Raw genomic sequence first — 18,551 nt, 5'->3', positions numbered from 1 at the left:
AAGCAGACCAGGGTGCATGCCCCCTGGGTTTCAGTCATATCCTCTGAATCACTCGCACTCATCAGGAGGACAGACTGGGGATTGATGAGACATTCCTTGCGTGAAAAGACCATTCAGGGTTGGTATATGACTATTTGCTATGTGTGAACCGGGGAATGAAAGCTGGTCTTGTTGGAAATACTGAGAGGGGGGGTGAATCAGTATTTATTTTTCCCACTATTGTTTTACCAGTTAAAACATATATATTCAGAACACAAGATGAACAGCAAGAATAAATGCTTTTATTAATATAAACTATGCAGTAAAATAGATAAAATATATAGATTGTCACAAACAGTTGCCAAGCTCCAACTTGGACTTTGGTGAGGCTCCAACCTCCAGAGCACCAATTCTATTTTGCCAAGACACCAATCTTGGACTTAGGAGCACCAACTCCCAAGGACTTCAATCCTGTTCAGTTCTGAGGTTTCAACCCCAAGGACTCCAATCCTTCTTTCTTCTGAGGCACCGACCCCAAGGACTCCAATCCTGCTTACTTTTGAGGCACCAACCCCAAGGACTCCTATCCTTCTTGCTTTTGAGGCACCAGCCCCAAGGACTCCAATCCTGCTTACTTCTTCTCTTAGAACTCTTTTTTGCTGAGTTTTGTCTATTTACAGCTTCACTGTAGTCTCCAAACTACAGTATCAATGATAACCAGTCTTCTCCTGAAGTAGTCTTCCCAATTCTTCATACGGCCCACACAGAGTGTCCAGTACCCTTCATGACTTCTGATAATGTCTTCACACAGCTTTAGTCAGTCTACTGTTAGCTGAACTAAGCTCTGCATAAAGAACAATAGCTGAACTAAGCTCTGCATAAAGAACAACTTCTTGTTCAAGCTTATGATCTCAGCTGGCTGCTTCTCCCCTTCGACTATCTGTTGTCTTGTTAGCTCTGCTGCCCTCTTTCTGTTCTGCTACATCCTCTCGCTGCCTCTGTCTCCTCTAGCTTATTTTCCACAGCGTTCAACAGCCTTCAACAACATTCACTGCTGCTGCTTCTGCTATCTCACACTCTGGTTCTTCGCAATACCAACAGCCTCAACAGTCCTCTGTTTTTGCTGCTTTTATGAATTCTCGTGCCTCTGTCCATTCATTTCCTCTTACTCGCTGGCTCTTTGGCTTCCTTTCTCCGCAGGCTCTTCGGCTTCCTCAACGCTCGCTTATTCTCTCAGTTACCTCCTTGCTTGCTTGCTTCTTCGGCTTCCCGAACTTCAGTTTCCTCTATCTATCCAAGCGTTCCAATATTCACAAGACACATACAAGAGGAAGAGAGGCCACATACATAGAGAATACTTATTACAAGTTAAACCTGTAACAACGCTCCTTTTATCCATAATTATTTCACATACACAGGGCTTTACAATGTTTACGGAGGCTTTCATTCGGAGAGACTATACCATCAGGGCGAGCCCACATGTCACATTACCACCGGCATCATTGGCCCTTCAAACCACGCACAAGGCAAATATGTAAATACAGAGGAAATATGAGTGAAACAGTCGAAACTTATTAAAGAACCGGACTTCAATTTTAATTCACCCGCATTTAAACTGTATCGGGTCCGCAGCATTCATCGCAATTGGCGCTCGCAACATATTGGCAGTCGCCAATGGCCGATGGCCGATGGACGCGATAATACATTAAGCCAAATCGCAATATAGCATCGGGTCCGCTCTTACAATCGCAATCCGCAGATTTGCATATAACATATCCAATTCCCCGATACCCGGACGCGATATTATTTTAAATTGTTTTAATAACTCCGTCAGGTCCATACCTCTATCTCAATCTGCGCTTCTGGTCGGACAACCTTCCATGTAGCATTACGATGGGCGGATGCGATAATAGATTCAACCATAACACAATCCCGCATCGAGTCCGCGTACATATCGCAATCGGCTTTTTGTGGTTGACAACCCCTTATACATCGCGATTACCGCGGATGCAATATAGCATTCAATCAAACTGTGATATGCCATCGGGTCCGCGCATATTATCGCAATCGGAGGCAGGGCCTTTACCGCTCCCGATATATGCTCCCGACGTGACGGATGCGATATTAAATTGCAACGTATTGCAATGGTCCCATGGGTCCGCGCATATTAACTTTGTTTATATGCTCCGCTGTTTTAACTTTGTTTTTATGCTTCTCCGCTTATGTTGCTCCAATAGCTGTTCATGTATATATATATGGGTTTTTCCTCCGATAGCTCCCGATAGTATTATCTGTGGATATATGGCTCCTGATAGCTCCCGATAGCTGTGTTTGCTTCCTCTATGGCTCCGCCAACTGTGTTTGTAATATGTGCCCGCCGATAGTTTTGAATGCATATATATATGTGGCTCCTCCTATAGCTCCTCTTTACTCCGATATGCTCTGTCTCTTCCTCTTGAATATTGCCATATTGACATCAATGACAATCTGTGTCCAACAGGTCTACGAGCTTGACCACTCTTCCTTTGTGCGGAAAACACATTACTCTAAATAGTGAGGAGACAATGGCTCCCATGCAATAAATATAGTCTCGTCCAAGGAGTAGATTAAAATCCAGGGGTCCTTGGACTACCATTACATTCATGTGAACGATTTTCCCTCTCAATGTTATCGGCACATTGGGAAGGATCCCTAACGGTCGACTGGTTCCTTTGTCAAAGCCTGTTAGATTTCTCATCTCAGGCAAAAGCGATAGTGAACCAAGCGCTTTCCAAGCAGTTGAGGAAAGGATACTCACAAAAGCCCCTTCATCTATGATGGTACCGGCCATGACCATTCTATATATTTGAGTAATGATTCGAAATGGTACACTAGCCGGTAAACGGGGTCTGCCTAGTAGATTCCAGTCAAAGGAAACAACCAGGTTGCTTGGAGGTGGGATCAAATAGACGGCCGGATACGACTCTGACGAAATTCCTTCATGCGGTAAAGGAACGGTTAGACTGCCCCCATGTTCATCGGAGTCTGTGCCTACGAAGAGAATTTGGACGGTGTCATCCTTGTTCTCTTCAGTGATTGTATCATCTGAAGACGGATCCTCTGAAGGCAAGACCGGGTCAATTGCCGCCTCGACCTTTTGACTTTTGTCTGGTATGGATTCAGATGGTTTATCTTCAATGATAGACGTTTCGGTCGACCACAAGGGCATGTCAGCCGGATTTTCAACTAGTGACGGACTTGGCAAGAGTTTCTTATATCCAGGAGGAAGCCGTAACGGTGAAACTAGACGGTCGTTCAAAACTCTTTTAGCTTCGTCTAAGAAGGGACAACGGTGGACGGCGTGATCGCCTTCACACAATTTACAAGGAAATTTATATTTTCCTTTTTGTCCAGGGGCTTCACTTTCACTAGTTGACGGTGTACTTCCAACATGATCATCAGAGGTTGATGACACCGGATTGTGCAAACGAGGAGACCAGTCCCTTAAGATTCGAGGGATGCAAGGACAATCTCGATGATAGTGGTCTCCTTTGCAAATGACACATGGCGATTTAGGCCTAGATGGTGCAGTGTGTGGATTTTCGCTAGACGATGCCTGGTCGCCCCTTTTCACCTTTGGCTCCTTCTTCTTCTTCTCTTTCTTCTTCTTCTCCTTCTTCTTCTCGATTACTTGATTTTTGGCTTTACTAGCTTCATCAAGCGAAGAGGAAGGAGGAGAGGAAGAATTGGAAAAAGTAGAGGGTTGGGGGGTGACTCTGGTATCGTTTAGTTGCTGACTTGATTGTTCAGGAATCACGGTGTTCTGAACGACAGAAGTTGAGAAGAGCCATACGGGAAAGCCGATTGTCAATCCTGGAAGAGACAATGTGGCCATATGGGGTGCACCAACATCTCCCCAAGAGAAGAAGGGACTAGGATTTCCTCCAAGGGGAACTCCTTGTTTGGTGGACTCCATTTTTCTCAACCTAAGACCAACGTAGGAAAGGTGATGTTTATTCCGATTAAAATAAATTTTAGACGCTTTGACACAACTTGTTTTTTCAATTTTTAAGAGTCGAGAAAAAACAAAAGATGACTCTAGTCGCCTTCGATTTTTAATGAGCTTGAAGTGACAAGTGCTCAGATGGACCTTTTCCTTTAAAAGTCTGAAAAGGAACGAAAGAGACTGCTCTGGAAATCTAGACAGAGGGATTACCAAACCAATCGCAAAATTGCAGAATACTTTTTACGGTACGGCAGTCAATCTTCCCGAATGTTGTGTTCAGTGCGTTGCGATCGATAGGGTGGCAGACACGGCTTCCTACGGATAAAGGATAAAGCCTGTTGTGGTCTCCAAAAATATAATCAACGGTACGTGGGAGCACAAGTCCGTACTGGCACTTGTTGTCTCAAAGTGGTGGAATCACCCAACCAACAGTGAAAACAACAGTTACCAGGCTTTACGATGCTGGAATACGTCTCTAGCCTAGACTTCTAGATGTTGTGCGTTAGGTTCCAAAGCGTTTTTAGATTCATTAAATTTATTTTATAGTTGATCTTGCTTAAGAAATTTTCCTTTCAAGTTCACCGCGTGATGTAGATGTACAATTCCTAAAATGCAATCTAAGATGACAAACAGTCATTTAATCTTCTTTTTGCAATGAAAATCCTAGCTACTAAGGAAAGAGAGATGATATTCTTTCAGCATAGAGCAGAGAGCACACACTATATGCACTGTCCTAAATCAAACCAACAAACAGTCTAAATGAAAATGCACATGCATGTATTTGTTTTCAGCCTTCTTAATGTGTGAATGATAAAAAGAAAGCTAAGCGCAAATCTAAATTATTTTTCAAAGCGACAATTACTAACAAGCTTCTTATCAAAACAAAAATGAAGACAATGACGACACTTTGCTATTTGGAATTCAAAACTTGCTTTCGACACTTGAAAAACTACTAATTCAAATCAAATACAAGAGTAACAATATAATCGACTATCAAGAACAATTGGATTCTCTTCTATGACTGAAAACGACACTTGCGACACTTTCAAATCAAGAAACGACAGTTCAATTACGCTACTTCTTTGTAAAAGAGAACTGAAAATGACTCAAAATACATAAAAACATTTACAGTTCTTTGCACAATGGAGGCGGAATAATGGAAAGGAAGGGGGTTTCGACAGAGGTGTACTGACTACAGGCAGCAAAACTCCTTAATAGAGCTGAAAAGTATGAACACAGAAGCCAAAATCTAAGAGCAGAAGAGGTCTGATCAGCGCACCTGTAGCATAGGGAAACTAAAATGCAACGCACCTACTACACTCGGGAAGTGTGATGCATTCAGGTTTCAAAGAAGACACAGTGCGATGGACCAGGGACGAGACTTTAGCTGGGTTCCGAGTCACAGTTTGTAGCTCAGTTCAGGGATTTAGGCCGAGCAAGTGGTAATCAGTAAATCAATCACAGGGGTAGATCTAAGGAGGTTACTAGAGCCACCACAAGGGCAATTAGAGAGCTTGTAAATCAATCGTTTAATTCATAAACAAAACCTGGAGATAGACTGAAGCAACATTGATCTACTTTGCACTTGCATAGCAAATGCAGTTCGAAGGCTAGCTGGCTTGACTTCAGGCTCCGTCTATAAGTTTATAAAGTAAACAAATGTAGATAAAACAAACAATCTATTCGCTCCCCAGTGGAGTCGCCATTTTGTTATCGGGAAAACTAGTGTCCATGCAGAGCTGCTAGTCCCACTAAGGCTGGTGGCTACCTTAGAAACAAACAAACTAAAACTACTTTCTTTTTCCTTTATGAGAAATAGATAAGAGGGGAATGAGGAGACCAACCTCTGTCTTGTCCTTGGTTCCTTACTCGATTCCTCTCCCTTCTTATAGATCTTTGCTACTCGCTTCCTTGTCTACCCAGCTTCACAGAGCACCTGTAGAATCAAAGCAGCATAACACTATCCAAGAACATAGATCTATTATCATAAACAATATAGGACCAGATATATATTGACCACACAAATGCATAAAACATCAATCATACAAGAATGTGGAGGAAAACTTGAATAGCTTTATTGATAATCAAGAAAGAGCAAAGAGGATTATAACCAATTGTTCTGACCCAGCATCATCCTCTCAGCAAGAAAGCCCTTCTTCACCTCATGAAAAGCTTAGATCACCCAACACTATGATGTTGCACCAAGAAACCAGCAACACTTCCTTACCAGATACAAAATTCCAGTCTTTGGATCTCTGGGATGAGGGATCCATATATAGATGTTTGCAAGGGGGGTGAGTTAGCTTTTGAGATTTGATTAGTGTCCTCTCTCTGATAGTTCTTGATTCCACTTGGAGACTGATGATCTCTTACTCATCCCTGGGCGAATGCAGAGAGGCAAGTGTCACAGGAGAAGCTTCTGGAAGATTCCATGCTTCTCCACCTTGCGGATTGACCCTTCCATTTATCCACTCTCGCCCATTGCACCCCATAGAAGGGCTTTTCAACATGCATCGCACCTACTGTGTGTAGGCAGGTGGGATGCAATGCACTTTGACCATGGAGCAGGTGAAATGGTCCAGTTTTGACCAGTTCTGAGTAGTTTTTCATGGAGAACTTCTGGGAGATGTTGTAACCAGTTGACCTTGTTCTTTTAGGGGTTGGAAAAAAACTTTTAGGAACTTAGGAACCCTTGGTTTATGGACATTTATGATTGGGGTTGCAGTGCCCAAAAATTTCTATAACAGGCATGCAATAGTCCAAGTATCTATCCTGTTTCATATCATTCCAAGTCCTAATAGATTGAGTGACTAATCCCATGAACCATTTCAAAGCAGCTCCCTTCAATGTTGAAGGAAACAATTTGGGTTTTTGAGAGTCTTCCATATAGTCATAAGTTCGGCACATGACTTCAAATTCAAATAGAAATGTTTCAAGATCCTCACTTTGCAACCCATAAAAGTTTGGGTGGACAAATGGTGAGATGTTTTTCATTGTCGTATGAGTTTCTTCATCAACTATAGGGAATCCAAATGAGTTATCTCCATCCCTATTTTCCCCATTGTTACCTCTACCTCCTCCATTGTTTCCTCCTCCTCTACCTCTACCTCTACCTCCTCCTCCAAATCCGTTTACTACTTCCTCTTTCATGATAGTTTCCTCAGAGTTTTCATAGTCCTCTGGTTCTTCTATTAATGGCGAACGAGGAGGAATTTCTCCCTCTTCTTCTTCAGGTGATTCTACTTCTTTGATTACAATATGTTGCCCTATAGAAGTGAAGAAAGGTTCTTTCCCTAGGTCAGATTTGATGGATAGTGTGGGAGAGTCTCCTAATTCAGCTACTGCCCCTTGAATTCCAGGAATCTTAACGCTGGGAGTGTGAGTTGGAGATGGCGGAGGTGTATCTTTTCTATGCCTTGAAGTAGATGGAGTTGTAAAAATCGAACTCTTGGCCCTAGCTATAAACCTTCCCCTAGAATCTCTTGCTCTATGCATGTCATTTTATTTTTTTTTATTTTTTTTTCCTTTATCTTTAAGTCGGGCTAATAATTCTCTTTCTGATCTTCCAGATCACACTAGGTGAAAGAAGAGAGCATACTCAAGAAATTATTGAACCAATAAATCTCTTTTCTGATCCTCTAGATCACACTAGGTGCAAGAGGAGAGCATACTTTGAGAAGTTATCAATTTTTCCCTTCTTTGAATAATTTTTTTTTTTTAAGAAATTGGCTACCTAGTTACACTTCCCCGGCAATGGCGCCAAAATGTTTAGTCAATTTAGAGTTTCATAAATTGCTATATTAATTGTCAATTCGGGAGTCGTAAACTGCTGAAGTGTGGTGCACTATATGTGCAAGATAACCTATTTCTTACTTTTTGTCATTTTTCATTTTTTTATTTTGTTTTGGGGGTTTTTATCTTCGTTTATCTCCTAATGTGAAATGGAAATTCTAAAAGACAAGTATGGATATAAATTTTCAAGGCAATTATGTCCTTTATAATGGTTTCCAAAACTTCAAACTTCAGAAGGTCTTAGAACATTCTAATGATGAAATTAATTCCTATAAGAAAATGAAAATGTGCCACTATTCTAATCAAACAAACAGTGAACTATTGATCATGAAACCATTATCCCTGTTGCTGCCTAAATACAAAAGAAATGAATTAAGCTACTGTACTCAAAGAAATCCAAAAAATTGCAAGTAAAGTAAAGCTAAAATCAAATTACATCAATTCATATTCTGACCCCTCGCCAGTTAGGCTTGCTATGGCTTTCGGAGGTAATCATCAACAACTTGAGAAATCTGATATCTAATTGCAGAACAGTAAACTTAAAATCAAATCACATCAATTCATAGTCTAACCCCTCGCCAGTTAGTCTCGCTATGGCTTTCGGAGGTAACTGACAATGATATGAGAAATTTAATATCTAAGCTAACTAATAAAGCCAATGAACAAAACTAAAATAAACAAAACAGAACTAAAATTAAAAGCTAAGAAAAGTAAGTCAGCAGAAAGACTAATTCCATGTCATTAGTCATTGTGAAAACTATATGCAAATGCCCGGGCTGCCTACTGTAATCTAGAACATACACACTGATCAGCGTTAACAACAATGTAAAGCATGTAAAATTATGAACAAAAATGAAATGTTAGTACCATAGGAAATGCAATATACATAAGTGAATAACTATGGCACAATAAGCATAAAGAAACACATCATGAAACTGTACAACAATAAGAAACAAAACCTCGGCGTGTGCAAGGGCCCTCTGCACAACCTCGGGCAACAGCTATCAATCAAGAATTATGCTCAGAAACAGAGTCTTCTCATATATTCAGAATGCAGTCACAATAATGAAACTAGTGTCACGACACAGTGGGCTTTTTAACAGCAAAATTACATTCCAAAAGACTAACTACTATGTGTATAGAAACGCATTATTTATAACAAAATCCTACATAACTGATTTCCTAAAAACTGCGCTGACAGAGGACACGTGAACGACAACATCCATGGATCTAGCATCATGTCTGCCAAGATGATGCAATCTATTGAAAGTGGCTTGTTGGATTTACATTTTGGGTAGCCTACAGGTGTCAGCGTGCCTCTAGAAATCTAGAAACAGCCACAAAAATATTTCACGTGCTTGGAAACAGAGTCCTGTTGCCGTAGGACTCTTCTGTTTGACCACCACTTGACCACCGTTGACCATGGCCTCCTCTGATGAATCAGACTGAGCCAATAGGAATTGGTCCATGTCCACGTCATTTTCAACTTGCCCATGTGGCTCGATTTGCCTGAAGACATCTGCAATATAGACTTTAACAAAAACGGTTGTGGAAAGTTGAAGCAGCTGCGAAAAGTGACAGGATTCCACAACTCAATGAGCAAAAATATAATTCAAACAGTGTTATAGACATTTTTGTGCCTTACAGCTATAAGCATGAAATGTCCATAAACCAAGGGATCCTAAGTCCCTAAAAGTGTTGTTCCGACCCCTAAAGGAACAAGGTCAACAAATTACAGCTTCTCCCAAAAGTTCTCCACCATAAACTGCTCAGAATCAGTCAAATCAGGATCATTTCAGCTGCTCCACTGGCTAGCTGTGTTGCATAGCACCCAAATACACTAGCTAGATGCGTTGCAATGCACCTAAATGCACTACCAGGGTGCGTTGAGCGGGAAATGACAAATGGCAGTGTCATTCCGCGAGGTGGAAAGACAATGGAAGCTTCCAGAATATTCCCCAATGACACTTGCCTCACTGAGTTCGATCAAGGATGAGTAAGAGGCTCTCAGTCTCCAAGTGGAAGCAAGAACTAATAGAGAGAAGACACTAGTCAAATCATAAGCTGACTCATCCTCTTTGCATACATCTATATATGGATCCCTCATCCCAGAGATCCAGAGGCTGGAATTTTGTACATTGCAGAGAATTGCTGTTGGTTTTGAGATAGATATCAGAGTATTGGGTGATTTATGCTTTGTTGGAGGTGAAGAGGGGCTTCTTTGCTGGGAGGTTGATGCTGGATCAGGAATCAATGGTTGTAACTCCACCTGGATCTTCTTGTTATATCAATAAAACTATTTGAGTTTCTCCTACATGCTTGTGTATCATTGATGTTTGTTACATTTGTATGCTTAGCTTAAATCTGATCCTAAGCTATTTATGAATATAAATCCATGTCTTTGTGTAGTTTTCTTCTTCTGTGATCTTACAGGAACTTGGTGAAGTTGGGCAAGTAAGGAAGCAGGTAGCTGGAAGCTGTCAAAGAGGAGAGAGATTGGATCAAAGGACTAGCGCAAGACACAGGTTGGTTCATCCTATTCCTCTTCGTTTATAGTTCATAAAGAAGAATACAAAAGTAGTTTTCTCTGTTTGTTTCTAAGGTCATTGTCACACCTTAGTGGGATAGGGTCGTTCTGAATAGACACTTTTCCCGTCAACAAAATGGCGACTCCGCTGGGGATCGTGTCTAATTAGTTTGTTTGTGTTTCTCTTGTTGTTTGTTTCATAAACATAGAAGTAGCAATCGAACTGCATTTGCCATTAACAAATGGAAAGTAGACATCTACTACTTCAATCCATTCACTAGATCTGTTTATGATTTGAAAAGCTGATTCACAAATGATTTGATTGCCCTTTGTGATAGCTCTTACACCTCCTTTAAATCTACCCTCTGATTGTGCATTACTGATTGCTTTTACTCGGCCAAAAACCATAGATTAAACTGCAAATCGTGACCCAGAACCCGGATAGAATTCTCGTTTCTGCCCAAGCGTAGGCTCTGTGAAGAGGTTCTGCATTTCAACGCAGTTCCCGAGAGGGCTACCTGCGCTGCAATCCAGTTTCTCTGTGTAACAGGTGCGCTGATCAGCCTAGCCCTGTGCAGCTGAGGTTCTGTTGAGGGCCCTGAAATTGGGTCAACAACAAGGGGGATACCCACCCGGTCGGGAACCTGGTTGGCGGCTCCTTGCCCGTTTGGTGTAGCGGGTCTGATTGGGGATAACGGGACCAGCTTCCCGATCTAAGGGGTGTGTGTGTGTGTAGGGTTTGATTATGCTATTTCTTTGAGAACTTTTGAGAGCTAATTTAAATCTAACTCATGATTTGACTATAAGCTGCTGAAATCTAATGAAAACAACATGTGCAATCTACGCTAACCCGGGGTATATCTTTTCCATCATGCGATCTAAAAAGATTTCATATAATAACTGGTAATGAAGATTATTCAGCTACTATAAGAATATAAACCATTTAAGATAAACCATTCTGCATAAGAAGTTAAACATGACAGTTGTGGACTGCATATCGCATGATAAATCATTCATGTGTCAAGCATGAACAAATGACTCCATCGTACAAAAGTGCCAAATGGTAACCACACATTTATACATTAACATATAAATAACATCAGCTGTATATCACTCTAAGCAAATAAGTAGAAATTCATCAAGAGATAAAAGTACCATTTATGACTGATTTTTACTCACAAACTTCAAGCAATAATGATTTACTTCTACTTACTTCTAACACCTACTAAGAGTACAGAAATGCAACATCAGTAGCAGACATTAAGATGCAAATATCAATAAATCCGATCCTTCCATTCATCAAAACCTCCTCTGAGGTGCAGAAATGCATGCTCTGAGGACAAGTTTTTGACAAATTTCTGGACCCTTCTCCAATGCAATGAGAAGGGTTAAAATACTATGTCCTAATCCTAATAATAGTATTATTACAAAATTAAGGATTCGGTTTTCAAACGACCGTCCTTTTTCTAATATAACTAAAACAAAAAGAAACAACATTCTAAATAAAACTACTTGTGGACTTGGTCTTTGAAGTTTCATGTTTCTAACATAGGCTTGAGAAGAGTCGGCTGGCTAATTTCCGTTCTGAGCTGGGCTGCGAAAACGGCATCTATAAGAGCTGGCGCTACCTTCTCGGCTGCATTCATGATACACTTTACCGTCATCCATTGGCTATGTGGTTTAACCAGGTACATCTAGTAACTTTCCCAATTCAGTCTAGCCAGTGCTTGGATAGCTTTCCCTTTTGCCTGTGCCTTTTGCCTCCATTCTATCTCCAGTTGCAACTTGTTTGGTAGGTATCCCGGGGTGGTCTCTGAAATCAAATTGGCCCTGTGTAAATTTTCATTTACACAGTCGATAAGAATACTTGCCTGTGTCGCTGCTGCCTCTGCTGCTTGCTCTGCCTGAATGATCTGCTCGTCCCATTTATTGAAGAGCATTTCTTTATGATTTTCATTAATTCTAGGTGCTCCTGCTCTTTTTCCCTTCTCATCGTCTTGCCAAGTCAGATACTCTATCACTCTCTTGTCGTTCTGATCATATTCGCTTCGCAATTCCACCACCTGACTGGTGATTTTGTCGCTTAGCTCACAGAAGTGCCTCCACTGTGATATTTTACGCCCCAATTCTTCTTGTTGCTGCAGTAGTTGCTCGTTCAAGCTGATGGACTCTGAAATAAACTCTGTAAGCTTAGGTTCATCTCTGTGCATTTCTTGCTCCGCCTGCAGTTGTTTTTCTTTTTCTTCAAGACTCTTTTGGTAGCCTATTTGCATCTGTTGGAAGTCTTCTTGGAGCTTTTCGAGCTGTCTGGAAGCTTCATTGTTTGCGTTGGCTTGCTGTAACTGTTGTTGTAGCAGTTGTATGTGATTTTCTCATTCCTTTAAGAGCTGCTGAACTTCAGAGGCTTTGTCAATAGTTGCAGAAGCATACGCTCCTGCAATTTGAGACAGCTTCGTAAGATTTTCTGTTGGATTATTACTTGGGTCTTTCCACAAGACGTCTAAATGTTCAGCGTCTTGAGATAGTGCATTTTCGAGCTTTCTTTTCTTTATTTGTCTTCTCAAAACTGCTTTGTGCTGGGGACTATAGAACACATCTAGTGGGGGAATTTCTTCTACGTTAAGTAGAAGTTCTGAGGATGGAGTGATGGAGAGATCTTCTGCTTCTGTGGTAACGCTGACTACAGTTGGAGCAACTTCTTGCACCTCCTGTGTATCGTTCACAGGCGTCTTTGGGACTTGCCCTTCGAGGTTGATTAATTCGTTGAAGGACTCCCACTCTTTATCCAGCTCTGTTGTGACAAGAGGAGCTTCGATAACCGGAGGGGGAACATCTCTTGGTGGCGAGGTGATAACTTGTTGCTGAAACATTATACTGGACCGAGCTGTATCTTTGACTGCTTCTTCGTTAATTCTTTTGTCATGCACAGATTCTTCAGGGTGTTCGGAAACTTCTCGCGCGGCGTTGGACTTAGATTTGGAAGTGCTGGAGTTCTCGCTGAGGCTGATGCTCGGAGTTGGCTCTCTAGTAGGTATTCGTAGCCTTTCTAGTGGAATGCTGGCCAGCCTTCTATCTCTATATGATGTGAATTTCTGGAGTTCACCTGGAGATAACCTTGACTGTGCTTCTCGCAAAATCTCTTTGAGTGAGCTCTTACCCTGAAAGAGATCGTCAAACAAATCTTTGTGTCCGAAGAACACTCTTATCTTGACGTTCGTAGTAAACTCTTGGGCAAATTTATTTGGGTCGAATGGCCTCATCGGGAACTTATATAATTGAAGGCACGTCACGTTTTCCACCTCATCAAAAGCGTGTCCTACATCGAATAAAGAGAAGGCCCCACAATTGACGGGAAATTGAGGCCAAATGGCCTTTTTCTTATCTTTTAATTCTTTGGTTAAGCCGCCTTCAGAGCAGGTTTTGTAAGCGATTTCTCGAGCCAAAAGCTTATCTGGGACATACAAGGGTAGGACATGTGGAGGAACAGTGCTTCCATAAACTCGAATGTAAGTAAACCATTCTTCCCCAAACCATCTTGCGATGGAGATGATGTCGGTCTCAGCTTCGGGAGAGCACCTTGGGGGGTCCTTACCATATATCATTCTATATATGGGCAATATAAGCCCATGGAAAATCTGGTAAAAATGAGGGGCAAACTGGGAATCCCACAAGACTTTGTGATAGACGTGAATAGGCAACGGGTCTTGGGTAGTCCATTTCCATCCCATAATGGGGAAATTAGATACAAGGCAAACAGAATCCATAACATAGGCAGCCAAATAGAAAGGAGGATAGACCCTTTGAGAAAAGGATCTTTTGGACGTGTAACTAACCACAGCCGTATATAGAGTATCGGAAAGAATTTTAGCCCAATCTACTAAATCGGCATTTGTGGCAGTGTCGATTAATGGCAGCCACTTAGATGAAAACTTGTTGATATCGGGCATACCAAACAACCTACACAGCATGGCTGCAGCAAAACAATATGGAGAAGTAAGGGAACCAGTGTTGTACATACCTTTCTTATCCTTCTTTAACGGCTCATCTCTTCTAGACCATTCTTTAGTGGTGTCCGATAGATCTGGGTTCTCCATTGCGAACTTCCTAAGAAATTATGCATTATAGGTCGCTTGCGGTTCGGGCAGATGGTACATTAGCTTCAGATCTTGGGCAGCGAAAGATCCCACGAGCCCATGTCCCTGAATCTTGAATTGTCTGTTGTTTAATTCTGCATCATCCAGAATCCACTTCACCATATCTGTGTATGGTAGAATCTTAGGCCTTGCCGCTATTCTGTGAAGGAATGAACATGCTAGGTCTTCTAGGGTTGCTTCAAAGGAGCGTGGTGCACCTGCAACGGCAGTCACTTTCATTATTCTCGGCTTCTCCTCTTCTAATAGCCTGTACATGCCTTCCCATGTGGAGATTCCTGCATCTCGGTTGTAGGCTGTATCTGTGTATATGGGCGCCATCTCCTTGGTCTTCTCTCTTGCTTCGGAGCTCTGAGCCTTGTTCTTCTTTCCCATTTTTACTTTGTGTTTCTTTCTGAGTCGTCTTTGCACTTTGTTCCTGCAGATTACAAGTGAAATGGAATGTCCGATCAGAAAGGTGATGGGAGAGTTTTAAATGCAAGAGATAAATCAATTACGCCACCTTACGTGAAGCAAATATCCAACAAGGCACGCGTCTTTAATCCTCTTAATGACTGACAACCAATTTACTTACTAACATTAAAAGCGCATGATTTCAGGTCAGGTAATAGTAAGTGGCTTTTCCTTTGAAAGGGGCGCCCGAAGGATTCGTGCTAAGGTGATTTTATGATTTGCTGACGTACCTTCGCATGTCGCACGATCACAATATCGCAGATCACAAAACCTAGTGCTTGCCAAACCTCGTCTGGCTTATTTCTGCGATGTGCGATCTAGCGATCGCAATATCGCAGATCGGTGAATTTCTTTGGCTTTTCGCTAGGGACATTAGTATGGTGCAATGCGATGTCATTATTAATCATGAGGGTGGCGCGTATTTTGATTTTAGAAGAGTAACGGAGATGTTTCCTATCTTTTTGCATACGCGACTTTAAAAGACCTATCGTCTTCCATAGAAAAATATCTAAGATGCCTTTTCTAAATTATGATTTGTAACTTCAAAAAGAAAGTCTAGCTTTTCTTAAAAATCTTATCTAAGGGTCCCCATTCATTCGGTATCATGATTTGATACTAAATGAAAGAAAAAAGGGGGGGGGGTTGTTGCTGGCCACAACAATTGGCGATTCACTTGGGAGAACCAGTTATCTCTGTTATTTCTATTGACGCTTTTTTTTTTTTTTTTTTTTTTTAAACTTCAGAAAAATTTAAAAATTTTGAACTTTATTATAAAAAGATAAGACAAATGAGACTTCAAACTGCCTATGATGTTTCGTCTCAAACTCTTTCCGTTTCAATTATTTGTACACCCAGTTCGTCTTTGCATCTAAATCAGCTGTTACTTGGTCTTTGTAAAACATAAAATAAAGTCTTCTCTGTTTATCAGTCCTTTAGTATGCTCCTTAGTCGCAGGTAGAGCCTCTGCTGCCAGCAGGCGTCCATAGCCTCGACAGTGTTACCTTTTAACCAGCAATGATCCTTTATCCTGCTTGAGGTTACTCGCAACATTCCAGAGAAAAATCCTTTTTACACACTTTTCCTTTTTAAATTCTCTAAAGAACAATGTCTTGGTTTGGTGGCCAAATTATGACACAGTGATTCACTTGATTTACACTTTTACTGAACAAGCCGGCTCGTGATGAGACCTCTTGTCTTTTGATTGCAACAATCTTAAGTCGTTGCCCTGTTTTGATAGACAGTATTGGCAAAGTCAGCAAGTTATAATATCTGTGATCATGATAAGTCGGCTCGTGATGAGACCTCTTATTCTTTGAGATATAGTGTTTTTCTTGGGTTGTTTCTCTGAATGCTGTAATTTCCTTTTAGCAGGGAGGAAGTCATTGTTTTTCCTTAAGAAAGTTCTGGACGACAATGATAGGGCGATAAAGGCTGTTTTGACAGAGAATACTTATCTTAAGATTGATACCTTTCATTGTGCTGACCTAAAACAAATCCTATACTGAGATATCTTTCTTTAAAATTTTGGAGTTTGAAACTATCATCATATATAGGTTGAAGTTCTAATGATAATAAAGATCAATTTTTTTTAAAAGATTCGCTGTTGATAGTAGCAGAAGTTCCAAATTTTAAACAAAGACAAGGTATCTTCAGTAAATGTCAAATGTCATTGAACCAGAACAAACATTATTATGGAGGAAATTAAAGAGGAATGATAGGCAAATATTTTCTGAGGTTATGAAGAGAATATGTATAGCTTTGCTTATCAGTTATTAAAAACAAAAACCTAACTAAACTACTCCTACTCCTATTCCTATTCTAACCATATACAGGAAATAACTATGTGAAATGATATTTCCAATGGAACCATCTATTCATTTTTATCCTTAGCCGAATGAATCTTCCAAGCATTAATGAAAAGAATCGAATTTTTCTTGGATCGTAATTGTTGGCTAAGAAATAAAAACACAGAACCTCAATTGGAATTCTGGCTGATTTTCTTTTCTTATGCAAAGTTGTTTCCAACTGGGTACCTATTGGATCATAAAAATCAGAATGAATTTCAGTTGTGAATTGATGATGTCGCAATAGGAAGGATAACAAGTCAAATGGTGGACAAGATTTTTTTATTTCAATGACTTGTAACTTTTTATCTGTTAATTTTGAGTTTTTTGTGATTTTGTTCGAAAAGAAAATTCTCATATGCAAGTCGCTAAAACATAATCTATCAAAAGTTTGAAGATTTGAAAGGAAATCCGATTTTGTACATAATGAGTTTGAGTGAGAAAGGAATGATTGGGAATTTATACAAATAGTGTTACAACACGACTGGGTTTTACTTGTAACATCTTGTTTTTCAAAAAAACTGGCCAGGTTTTGTGAATAGGAAACTAGGTCATGATTACAAACAGGGATGGGGCTTTCCTCATGATACGAATCATAGATCGGGGTATTACCTGGGATAGTAAAATAATTTAAGTGATCTTCTACTTCGAGATGAGGGTGGACTGACATGATTTCTAATTTAAGATGTCCTTTATCCTCTGGCCCTAGTTGAGTTATCTGAGAAAACTCAACAACATTATCATTGTCAAAGTAACTATCACAAAAGACTCTACAGATTTCCCTAGGTTCCTCCTTCTCATTGTATGTTTTCTGACAAGGGAGGTCAGGCAATTCCTTTTTGTCCTTGATCGAAAGTTGTGTTAATGCAATCTCTTTAACTTGAAAACCTAATGATGAGTCATTTAAATAACCCTCTGTAGTTTTTGAGATATCTTGAATATTAAGAGGGGAAATTTTGTCATCAATAAAAACATCAGGATAAAGAGAAAAATGTAAATCTGGAACAATGCATTTAAAAACATCATAAAAGAAACTTTGTTCATCAGATCCATCACAAATGTCGGGCTTTAGATCATACCTTTTTGCGCTGATACTTTTTGAAAGAGAAACATTAGATTGATCTAACCTTGGCATCTGCATTCGTAGGCTTGAAATGATATTGTCAACGTCATCTTCTGTTTCCAAGGTAATTTTGCTTTTAGCATCTTCATCTCTCTTTTCTGGTAGTAGAGCATGCATGACTCCTAGGCTTTGTAAATTTTCTTCATTATGGATGCTTTGTGTATTTAACTTGGAATGATCATTCATATTAGAAGAAAAGCTAGCAAAGGTAGAATTAATTTCTGATTGGTCAGACACAGGAGGTAGGAAATACTCATCGTAATCTGAAGATTCTTCGTCTGTGAGCTCATTTTCGAGATCATACTGTAGGCATTTAAGATGAAATCGCATATTGAAATCCCTTACGGGTTCATCTTGTTCTCTAAGATAATCAATTTCATCGTATACCTGGTCGTAATCATAACAATCAAATTCCAAGATGAACATCTTAACGAACTGGTCCCAGCTGTGAATTGATGCAACTGGGAGGGTTCTGCACCATTTTGTAGCTTCTGTTGTGAAGGTAAGAGTAAAAATCCTGCACAAAACGCCTTCATCAATCTTCTGAGTATCAGAAGTTGAAACTTTTTGTATGAACTGAAGGGCGTGATTGAATGCGGAAGAGTCTTTCTTACCATTGAACTTTACCTGAGACAATAGCCTTACCACGTCCGGTGGAATGTTGGAAGAGGTATGAACATAGATGCAACTCCAAATA

Source organism: Pinus tabuliformis, chromosome 9 (genome assembly GCF_031772625.1).
Source record: "Pinus tabuliformis cultivar Carrire ecotype Pingquan chromosome 9, CPIR1, whole genome shotgun sequence".
NCBI lineage: Eukaryota > Viridiplantae > Streptophyta > Pinopsida > Pinales > Pinaceae > Pinus > Pinus tabuliformis.
Note: the sequence above shows the minus strand (reverse complement) of the source record.